The sequence below is a fragment of the Mus musculus genome, chromosome 7 (assembly GCF_000001635.26).
Source record: "Mus musculus strain C57BL/6J chromosome 7, GRCm38.p6 C57BL/6J".
NCBI classification, from domain to species: domain Eukaryota; kingdom Metazoa; phylum Chordata; class Mammalia; order Rodentia; family Muridae; genus Mus; species Mus musculus.
In genome coordinates, this window is record NC_000073.6 from 51,737,661 (window position 1) to 51,748,964 (window position 11,304).

Sequence of the window (11,304 nt, forward strand, 5' to 3'; positions counted from 1 at the left end):
ACTATAAGCACATGTTGCCAGGTGTGACTTTTAGGCATGGCTCCTCATGCTACATAGGAAATACTACACTAGACCCTTTGAAAACTTACATAAGAGGCATGGTAAAAAGCAGCATCAGAAGCCTTTGCGAAGGTATTTTATCTTGCCAAGAGACCTTCCACATCTGATGCTAATTTCTACCCACCTGAATATAATCTTGTAGAAGACATCCTTTCTTTGAACTTGAAGTGTTTTATAAACAGCTTAAATTGGACAAAAACACCCACACCCTTATTTCCCTAATTGCTTTTGGAATAATACAGTCTTTGACATCTTGATACATATTCTGCAGTTGTGGTAAATAGATATGGAGGGGGGACTCTCCCACCTATCCCTCTTTTGAATATTTAAGTTTCTTATGAGCCTTGAAAGTTTTCCTGGTATAGAAACCTGTGTGTAACTGTAGTGTTTAAACCGACCTTCAAACCAGACAGGCTATGCTAGATTACATAGCAAGACCAACCACATCCAAACTGCACTCCTGCCTCTCTTCTTTCTGTTTATTGTAGTTTTGTGATAATAAAGAGGATATTTGCTACACAGCCACTCAAAAATAACAGTACACACCATCGTGGAAATTGGAGGTGACTTGTCTAGAAAGCAAGGGGCCTGCACAGTTCATGATGGTTTCCATTTTGACTCTGAGCTCACCAGTCAGATTTAGTACAAACTGTTCAGTAGAAGTGGCCTCTCAAACAGGAGCCTGGAAGTACTTGTGGTGAAAACTAGACAGAACTAACAACTACCAAGATTCTGAAACCTCCCTTACTTACTGGTATGTTAACACTCACTGTAGACTTCACCATTGGAAAACCCTTCATAGGCCTGACCTAGGATCTCTTTCAGCTCTGAAAACTTTCAATACTATGATCTAAGCATAAGAAACATCTTCCATTTTAATTAATGTAAAGAAAGGAGATATATTGTTGCTCTTGTTCATAGCCTTATTTTACATTATAGGGAGTATGTATACACGACATAAATGATAGCCTCTTATTTTACAAGCTTACAGCTTGAACAGATAAACCCTACAATTGGCTGCAGGACCTTTCAGGTTCCTGTCTAGATTTAACTACTACTGAACAGATCTTGTAGATTTTGAATCCAGACTTAATTGGAGTCCCTCAGATTGAGCGGATACAAGGGTTTTTTTGTTTTGTTTTTTTGTTTTTGTGTTTTTTGTTTTTTGTTTGTTTGTTTGTTTGTGTTTTCGGAAACTAAAACCTGTTGAAAGTCAGGGTAAACACAGTGCATTGAGGGAAAACCCGTGTGCTTCTCACCTCTTTTCTACCAACATTCTAGAGCAGTGGTTCTTAACCTTCCTAATGCTGTGACCCTTTAATACAGTTCCTCATATTGTGGGGACCCCCAACAATGAAATTATTCTTGTTGCTACTTCCTAACTGTAATTTTGCTAGTGTTATAAACTCTAATGTAAATATCTGGCATACAGAATATCTGATAGGTGACCCCCAGAGGGGCTGCCACCCACAGGCTGAGAGCCATTGTTCTAGAGTCTGGTAGGTTTCCACCGGTGAGGAGAAAGTAAAATAAAATAGATGTGAATTCTTATGCAAACTGACAACTTCTCCATTTTGTATTTTTAATTAATCTGAAGCACATTCTTCATGAAAATGAAAAATATGTCAGGGTCTGGGAGTACAGACACGGTTCTGTCCCACCATTTTTCAACCCCACCAGCTATCTATGGCTATGAATTTTAAGACTCAGCATAAAGCCAGTTTCCTATGAAAATCTCAAGCAACATTCTTGTAGAAATGAGAGGTTAGTTTTTAGTGTTGTATAATTTTCTGCCTAGTTCAGGGTTATAATATCTAACATTTGGGCCAGCTACTGAGTTGTTTTCAATCTGTCTGTAGTTCCTTCTGACCAATTGCCTGGGAAGTACCTCAGTAGTCAGAGTGATATTTAATTTGTTACAGAATAGCCTGAGGCTGTTATAAATTCATTACCTTCTACCTACTTCTCCTTGATACACATGTGACTTGCTGATGTGTTGATAAAGTGTTATGGGAACAGAGGCAGGCTTATGAATCCTGTGTGATGCAGAATGGATCGGAATAGAACAGTGGGAAGAGGCATGGGGACTGCACTGCTAATGGGCCACAAATCTGACTTAAATATACATCACACCCGGAGACATTAATCAGGTCCTGGAGCGGGGTGAGCACGAGGCTTGTCCTTCAGGAACACGAATGCATATTTTAAAGAAAAGAATTATAATAAGAGGGTACATAGCTATTCTAGACCTTGACTCTCTTAGCAGCAGCAAGCCTTTTGTCTCAGGTTTGAATGAAAAGCATTCACAAGAAGATATGATAGATTCTGCCTGATTTCTTTTTTTTTAAAGAATGAATATAGCGTTTTTTCATCCACACGAAACATCCAATTGTTTGACAACTTATTGATTCCCATATATTCTTTCTGGGGACTCATAAAAACCCCTCTTGTATATAAAAATCTCTCCAAGGCTGAGTACATCATGAAAAATTAATGGATTTATAAGTGGGAAAAAACAAAATCCCCTTTCTCCTCTTCTCTTTGTGCCTGGCTGTCACATCAAACGCCAGTGGTTTCTATTTCTTTATTTGTGGCTGCCAGATATGGGTTGCTTTATTTTTTCATTTTCATTAAATCTCATTTGAAGCCCTTCAAGATTCTGAGCCCAGCACCCTCGAAGAGCTTTTTACCTCTGTCTTTCCTCCATGGTCTCAGCCTCTCTGAGTAAACCATCCTCTGCAGTTTCCATGTGTGATATGAGATTAGACTTTGCATTTCTAGTCCATTCCGCTAAAGAGTGACTGGGGTGTGGTAGGAAAATAAGACTCTCCTTTGTAAATTAAGGCTTTCAGGGATTCCGACAAGTACCTGTAACCAAGTGTTTAAGAATTATTTGCTTATGAAGAGATTATTTAGGAGGCTTTAATAATCTAGCAAACTGTGGGGAAAAATGTTTTACTAGATGAGAATGCATCACTAAACCCAAATGTTTTTAGTAGAGCAGACCACACAACGCTAGGCAGCTTAGATATTCAGAACTGCTCTGTGGATTTCTCCGGGCCCAGGTACAAGTTAGGGTTGGGGGAAAGCTGGCATAGAGTTGGGGCTTCCTTGAAAGGTATAGGTTTCCTCAGCGAGAGAGGAGCTCAGTTAGGAACTTCTTCCTGATGTTTTCTTCCCACACCCTGGTCAGTGAATGAGTGAAGATCTAAGTCGTTTCTTGCACAAGTCTAGCTGTTATAGTCTTTTATTTTATTATCTAGCCTCGTGCGTGCCAGATAAGCACTCTGCCAACTAAGCCCCCACCTCCACCCTGCCCCAGCCCTGCCTCAGCTCCAGGCCTAGGCCCAGACCTGCCCCAGCTCCAGGCCTAGGCCCAGACCTGCCACAGCCCTGCCCCAGCTCTGCCACAGCCCTGCCCCAGTCCTGCCCCAGCTTGCCCCAGCACCAGCATCAGCTCTGGTCAGCTCCATCCCTACCCTTAGCACCAGCCTAGCCCTAACCCTGCCCCAGCCTCAGCCTTTGAAGCAGTCTTTTCTGCTCTTGCTGGTCTAGTGCTGCTAGCGCTGTGAAGACCCGATTGAGTTGACACAGCTTCTTGTTCTTGAATGCAGACATTAGTTATCCTGGCTCAAATTGTGCCAGTTAAATGTAATGTTGGGATGTCCAACACCATTCCTTGGTTTTATATTTTGTGCAGATCTGAGAGTAATCACAAAGGTCTCTTTTATTAAGCACATTTAAATATCTCAGTACCATGCATGACCCAGCATGTGTACATCATATAAGCTCTATATTAATCTTTAACTTTGCCCTGTTCGTTGGAATCATGGGTCAACAATAGTTAAGAATAATAGTAGTTGTGTTGGCACCACTACTGTGCTAAAAGGTTTCCTTGATTTATCTCAGTTAGTCTTCACTGCAATGTCTGATAAACCTATGCATGGTCTTTAGCCCTCAGACATACAGATAGGATTTTACCTGTGAGGTAGAATATTTCCCTTTGTTAACAAATCAACATAAATAATCTACTGTCTACAGCAGCCAAGGATGATGGGATGGCAAAGGTTCTGAGCTCTGCTTCTAGTATCTTCCTTCCCTTCCAAACACTTTCTTCTGAGGCTTGTAGCAGATCAGCTCTTACCTCTTAGTTGGTAATGAAAGCACCAGTGTACAGGAGTTCCCCTAACCTTGCTGTGATTACAAGCTGTTGGACACTGCTGACTCCCTTATTCTTCCTAACACAAAGGACATTTCATCTCCATTATTCTTTCTCCGTTAAAACCTTCCAGTTTAAAGGCTACAATCTATTCATTAATGTTGCATTAAGAAAATGCACGAGTCTGGTCAATATATGATAGTAAAAAATTTTTTTCCACATTTTTAGAGTGTGGGAATTGCCAGGCTCAAACTGCTATCGTGTCCAGATTCAGGTGAAGGTTCGTCATGAAAATGATGCTCAGGAGTGTATTGCTTGGCCAGAGTGAACTCCGTGTCCTCACTTGTGAGGAGTAGAAGAAATGGATCCCCTCCCTGAAGCCCTTTAACCAGGGCTCCCCTGTCACGACATAATCACCTCTGAATTCCTACCTTTAGTATTGTTACCGCATCGGCCACTTCATTTCATCCCCTGAATCTGGGCTCACACACTCAGACACTGATAGGCTCACTTTTTGCTTCCATGGATCTCTCTCCTTCCCTTGCCCTCTCCATTTGCATTACCCTCCCTGTTGAGTGAAAGGAAAGGACATGACTGCACACACCACACACAATACAAATCACACACCATGTAACACACAACCACACTGCACATACACACATCACACATACATACACCACACACATATTACACACTACATAGCACACACATCACACACTCACATCACAAACACACATCACATACTAAATAGCATACAACACACATTCATACAAACACACACTTACACACATATCACAAACTACATAGAATGCACACACAAACACACACATTCACACACCCATATCACAAAATGCACACACCAGACAGGCAGACAGACAGACAGACAGACAGATAAAGAGTCACAGCTCAAGACCACATAAAAGGCCACAGGGACATCCTTCCCAAAGATATATAGAAGGACTTAGCAGGACAGGAAAGGCTGGTGAAGCTGTGTGTGACCCAGCATAGCTTGTAATAATAGCAGACAAAGACATCACATGTGCCTGCTACCAGCCAGCCAGTTATTCCTCTCCTGTGGAATCTTGCGAAGATTTATGTGAACTGATTGTACTGTTAGATGGGAAAGGCATGTTGAATAATTGAAGCACTTCACAGGTTTTCTGGCATTCATTAAACATAGTTTCGAGTTATTGCATGGTGTTATCAATGAAGCAATATTTTCCAATGTCTTGGGAGGAAATGGACAGATCTGTCTGGTCTCTTTGTGTTTAAGAAGGAAGTGAAACAGCTTCATACCCTTCCAGTAGCATAGATATTTTTATGTACTTTCCATACTAGGGCATTCAAATTATTCCATTTCTCCTCTGGCACAAAGCTTGACTTTCCTGTTTTATTTTACAGTCATCCCAGACTCAAGTAAAAATGATAATATAAAAATCTTATTTCTTAGCAAATAATTCTTGATTATTATGAAGTTCTGGTTCTTGCTCTCATTGTAGGTACGGTATGTGGGCTTTGGAATGGGGCCAAGAGAACAAACCCAGAGGCTGACAAGGTCATGGCAAGGTGATTCCCAAACCACTAGCTAGTAACACCATCAAGTTCATCTTAGATACCTGAAGGGATGGAATGAATGCCATATTTCAAATGTCTCTTGGCGACTTGTTAGTCTGACTGACCATGAAATGCTTTGTTTTAGCTCAAGCTGATAGAAAAATTGAGGGCTGGCTGCAGAAGAAGCAGCTGGTAACAGAGTTGAAGGTCCATGTATTGCCAAAGGCAGACCGCTTGGGAGATGAACACTTCCACCCTGAGTTGCTGAGCTGAGAGCTCCAGATACAGACTTCTCGGGTGTGTGTGTGGGGGGTGGTGGTGGTGGTGGTTATTAGCTTACTATATGTGTGAACTTAGAAGAGCTATTTGACTCTCAGTGGCTTCAGAACCTGCTCTTAAAATCAGTCAAGGCAACTCACCACCAAACACGGATGTCAGAAGGGCTTGTTAAAATGATCATACATCTCTATGTGTGTGTGTGTATGTACATATATATATTAACATGCCATAATGATTCTGAAAGTATAAACAATTAATAACATCTACAAGTATAGCCATTGCCCAAGCAAAGCCCAGCCCCTATTTATAATGTCAAATCTTGCACTTTATAGGCAGAAGGCTATAATGGATTTCCTATCTCCCCAGCTCCCATTTAATTTTAGAACCTTTTATTAGCTGATCAATTGATTGATTGATTGATTGTATGTGTGTGTGCACACGCACACGTGCGGGCACACACACACACACACTTACACATGTGTACCTTTGTAAGTTATGGCACCATGTGTGTATAGGAACCCTTAAACCCAATAGAGAGTCAGAGCCTTCAGAAATGGAGTTCCAGTTTGTTATGAGCTATCATGTGGTTACTAGGAACTGAAAGTCCTCTGCAAGAGTTATAAGTGCTCTTAATTGCTCAGTTACTCTCAGCCCTAACCCTCCAGTATACTTTTAGGGCTAGCAGGCTGAATGTAATTCTTAGAATTCAAATGGCAAGTTAGCATTCTTCTCTATGCGGTGGTGTTCGATATTGGTACATGTATGGTTGTGTTGTGTATAATAGGTAGGGGTAGCTGTGGTGGTATGCAGAAGAAATGGTGGTAGTGCTGGTTGTGGTTATGTGTTAACATTGTTGGTGTGTATGGAAAGTGTGTGTGTGTGTGGGTGTGTGTGTGGGGGGGTGATAGTGTGTGTAGGAGAGGTAGTGGTGGCGTGTGTATGGGTGGTGGTACTGGTGTTATGTTTATGGGTAGTCAGGGTGGTGGTATGTAGGGGTAGTGGTGGTGATGGTTTATGTGTATGGGTGTTGATGTGTGTAGGAGTGGTGGTAGTGCTGTGTATAGAGGTAAAGGCATGTAGATGGGTGGTAGTGAGGGAGGAACATTTTTAAATAATCCCTGTTACTGCCACTGGGCAGTATCCCTGATGCTAATGTAATAGAACTAGCAGACAGGCCTTTTTGGCTCTTCACAGCCATCCCAGACCATCAGGCATAGAATAATGCTGGGCACAAGAATTTCGACAGAACATGAAGACATTATGAAGTCATTGCTATGCTTGAGGTTGAGAATGGCCACCACTAGATCCAATTCAGTGGAGAGAGTTGGCTCCAAGATCTGCCATTTGTGTCTCAGCCGCTTCATAAGGCCTACCGTCTTTCTGACAACACCCACCGCTTAGGTCCCAGCCATGGTACCTAACTTCCAGTGTCAGTAACTGGCTTTTCCATGCTCTCCATCTCTTATGACCATGAAATGGGATCTGTCACCCATCCTTTCTGTCACTACATTCTAGATGATCTCACCCAATTTCCCAGCTGTGGCAGGAGCTCAAGGCACAATGATTCAAGATGTGAATCCAAGAATATCTCCTGCTCCCAAGTTCTAGCATCTTGCCTAGTGAGCTACTCCACATGTCCTCTGTAATGCCTAAGAGACCCCACAGTGGGGTCAACTCCAAATTACCCATGTGAGCTCTGTCCTGCTTTGCCTATTCCTCCTGCAGTCTCACCTATTCTGCCGAGCACAGTCTCTGGCTTTCCACTCACACAGGCTACAACACCCACCATGGTCTTCAGTTCTCTCTGTCTCAAACTGTTCATTTGAAGCGCAGGGAGACTTTCCTCAGTGCCGTGTCCAAACCGTCAGTGTAAGTCAGTAGCTGCTCACCACCGCTGTTGCTTCTGCCTGACTTCTGTCATCTGCAGTGTCATGTGGGATCATTGTAAGAACTGAAAGGATGAGTTGGAGAGTGTTACTTTCCCCTATTAATTTAAAGGTTCCTTCAGCTTCTCATCACGCAATGATGCACCTTTCAAGGCTTTGGTGCTTCCTCTACAGACAATTCCTTCAACTTGAGTCATCGCCTTCTGTGTAATCCATGATTCTGCTGCTTCAATGGAACTGCTTTTCTCATTAAGACCAGTCAGTCTGGTACACACAACAGACTAGCTGTCCCTGCTGCCTGAACACTCCCCAGCCTGTCTCTATTGTCCCTTCTCTTTCTCATCAATCAGCCAGTATTTATTAGCAAGAGGGAGCCATTGCTCCCTCTCTGAATACATTGTAACAGAGGCACACCTCCCTTTATCTTAAACATGTTACTTTCTTTATTATTCTGCTTGTAAGCTTGCTTTTCAACAGCACTTACCACCCGCTGGTTTAACAGACAGAGAAATAGTAAATAGATGTAGACACATGTACAAATACACACACATAGGTTTTGTTATCCTGTTTGTTATCTATTCTGTTTAATATCTTGGCTTTTTTTTTTCTACCAGGACATAAGTTAAATGTGCATCCGGATGGTCTTTATATATTGTTATTTATATATTGACATGAAAAGAATGATTACTGAATGAATAAGAAGATGGCCTTTTATTAGATTCAATTACTTCCATAGAGGACACCCTTCAAGACCATTCTCACACGCTGCCCATATTGTCATTTTAGCACTTAGGACACTGAGGCAGGAGGATCACAAGTTTTAGAGAGTTCTAGGGTCTGTATACTATGTAGATTCAGGTCAGCTGAGACTCCCAGGAAGACCCTGCTTCAGTGAAGACAGAAAACAGTCAGTTCTTTCTCTGCTTTGTTGAGACTAGGCAAGCATGCCCAAACTTTTAATATTGTAACATATTTTCATCAACAAATGTCATGCTGGAGAACTTCACAGACAAGCAAAAAAAAAAAAGTCTCTGCTCCTCCCTGTTCCAGAGACAGCCGCATCTTCTTGTGCAGTGCCAGCCTCGTCCCGTAGACAAAATGGTGAAGGTCGGTGTGAACGGATTTGGCCGTATTGGGCGCCTGGTCACCAGGGCTGCCATTTGCAGTGGCAAAGTGGAGATTGTTGCCATCAACGACCCCTTCATTGACCTCAACTACATGGTCTACATGTTCCAGTATGACTCCACTCACGGCAAATTCAACGGCACAGTCAAGGCCGAGAATGGGAAGCTTGTCATCAACGGGAAGCCCATCACCATCTTCCAGGAGCGAGACCCCACTAACATCAAATGGGGTGAGGCCGGTGCTGAGTATGTCGTGGAGTCTACTGGTGTCTTCACCACCATGGAGAAGGCCGGGGCCCACTTGAAGGGTGGAGCCAAAAGGGTCATCATCTCCGCCCCTTCTGCCGATGCCCCCATGTTTGTGATGGGTGTGAACCACGAGAAATATGACAACTCACTCAAGATTGTCAGCAATGCATCCTGCACCACCAACTGCTTAGCCCCCCTGGCCAAGGTCATCCATGACAACTTTGGCATTGTGGAAGGGCTCATGACCACAGTCCATGCCATCACTGCCACCCAGAAGACTGTGGATGGCCCCTCTGGAAAGCTGTGGCGTGATGGCCGTGGGGCTGCCCAGAACATCATCCCTGCATCCACTGGTGCTGCCAAGGCTGTGGGCAAGGTCATCCCAGAGCTGAACGGGAAGCTCACTGGCATGGCCTTCCGTGTTCCTACCCCCAATGTGTCCGTCGTGGATCTGACGTGCCGCCTGGAGAAACCTGCCAAGTATGATGACATCAAGAAGGTGGTGAAGCAGGCATCTGAGGGCCCACTGAAGGGCATCTTGGGCTACACTGAGGACCAGGTTGTCTCCTGCGACTTCAACAGCAACTCCCACTCTTCCACCTTCGATGCCGGGGCTGGCATTGCTCTCAATGACAACTTTGTCAAGCTCATTTCCTGGTATGACAATGAATACGGCTACAGCAACAGGGTGGTGGACCTCATGGCCTACATGGCCTCCAAGGAGTAAGAAACCCTGGACCACCCACCCCAGCAAGGACACTGAGCAAGAGAGAGGCCCTATCCCAACTCGGCCCCCAACACTGAGCATCTCCCTCACAATTTCCATCCCAGACCCCCATAATAACAGGAGGGGCCTAGGGAGCCCTCCCTACTCTCTTGAATACCATCAATAAAGTTCGCTGCACCCACAAAAAAAAAAAAAAAAAAAAAAAAAGAGGCTCAGTAGTTAAAAGAGTACTTTCTGCTCTTCTAGAGGATCCAAGTTCAGGTCTCAGCTCCCACATCTCCCACATCTGATGGTTCAAAATATTTGTGACTCCATGCCCTAGTGCTTACAAAGCCTCAGGCCTCCAAGGATACTTACACTAAGATGCACATAACTTCACAGGGACACACATTCACACACACACACACACACACACACACACACACATACACACACACACACACACACAGATGCACACAATTATATAAATTGCATAAATTAGTATAATTTATGCACACACACAATTATATAAATTATATAAATTACTATAAAATAGTAAAAATAAACATAAAGGTTTTGTGTTCATCTCAGTCCTATACAGACATGCAGCGATCAAAACCTGGTTGAAGTGTACAGAAGACAGGGTGTGAGAAATTACAAAAATACAGTATCTTATGTACTACACCTTCCAAACTATAGCATTTCAATGCAGAAAAACATATACTCCTTAACTTTAAATGTAGACTATACTTACATAAACCCACTTTCTTTTTTTTTTTTAAGAGTGAAAATTGAGAGTAATTAAAACCACCAGATAATTCTTGAAGTCCAAAGATGGTTTTCTGACAAACAATGACTGTTTCAGAGTATTATGGTGATCGGTTAAATGGATAAAATAGTATTTGCATTTGTCAAGCAAGGTGCAATAATATTTCTAGAAAATGTCTGCTAAAATGGCACCATAAAGTGGCTTCCTTTCCCTCTTTCTTTTTATCCTTTTCCCTGCCTCTTTTCCCGCTGCTGACAAATAACCACAGAAGGAGCACTCAGAAACAGGAGGAGCCTGGAGGAAGCTGAAACCTTCTTCCCCATCAAGTCAAGCAGTCTCCCTTAATGGGATTCTGCTCACGTAGCCCAGAGCTCAGAGCTGCCTTGGTTTAATCAGCTTGCTGAACATTAGAGCCGGGAACAGCCGTGTCGACGGAGCCTACACATACATAATTTATTTTTCTCTAAATTAGGTCTCAGTTCCCTCCCCTCTTTTGGTGTTACTTTGAAAACTGCCAT

At 43.0% G+C, this 11,304-nt stretch overlaps 1 pseudogene; it reads left to right on the forward strand.

Annotated features, from left to right (window-relative positions):
* On the forward strand, window positions 9,019–10,242 carry Gm7336 (predicted gene 7336; annotated as a pseudogene).